At 37.9% G+C, this 605-nt stretch overlaps 1 non-coding gene across 1 annotated transcript; it reads left to right on the top strand.

Annotated features, from left to right (window-relative positions):
- The first annotated feature begins 398 nt into the window (after positions 1-398).
- trnay-gua (transfer RNA tyrosine (anticodon GUA)) lies at positions 399-487 on the top strand. The gene is given in 2 exon segments: positions 399-435; positions 452-487. It is a non-coding gene; the product is annotated as a tRNA-Tyr (tRNA).
- The last annotated feature ends 118 nt before the right edge of the window (positions 488-605 follow it).

Raw genomic sequence — 605 nt, 5'->3', positions numbered from 1 at the left:
TGATAGTTTTTCTGAATAGTACAGATCAATGTTGTGTGTATATACAAGCTGAAAGTGAATAACACTGGAAGATGATCAGAACATGAGCTTTGCTAAGACACCCAAACAAAATCCCAGTTAGGACTTCAAGGACTGTGTCAGAGTAAGTTTGTGCTGTTATTGAGAACAACATCCATACAGTGTGTTTATTGTGAAAAGTCTATGGTCCATGATAAAGTCTTTGTGTTCTTAGCATTTGAAGTTTTATAAGTGTAATATTGTGTTTATTTTTGCATAAAAGTACAAGGCATGCTAATACATCAATTCTGGTAATGTAAACACAAGATTGTGTATAAAAGAATAAATACCTCTGACTGTGTCAACACGAACACAGAAACAGCCCACCAAAGCCCTTTCTGCCTTCGATAGCTCAGTTGGTAGAGCGGAGGACTGTAGGTACAGCAAAGAAGAAATCCTTAGGTCGCTGGTTCAAATCCGGCTCGAAAGGTGATATTTTGAACCCTTGTCTTCTCCTCCCCCACATCATATGGCTCAGACTTCTGGACACCATACAATTACTCATCTTTTTTGCTTTCCACACGTATTTTTTCATCATCATCATGTTT

The sequence above is a fragment of the Austrofundulus limnaeus genome, unplaced genomic scaffold (genome assembly GCF_001266775.1).
Source record: "Austrofundulus limnaeus strain Quisiro unplaced genomic scaffold, Austrofundulus_limnaeus-1.0 Scaffold8179, whole genome shotgun sequence".
In the NCBI taxonomy this organism is placed as follows: Eukaryota; Metazoa; Chordata; class Actinopteri; order Cyprinodontiformes; family Rivulidae; genus Austrofundulus; species Austrofundulus limnaeus.
The sequence above is the reverse complement of the archived record's forward strand: the minus strand, read 5'-3'. Positions and strand labels throughout refer to the sequence as shown.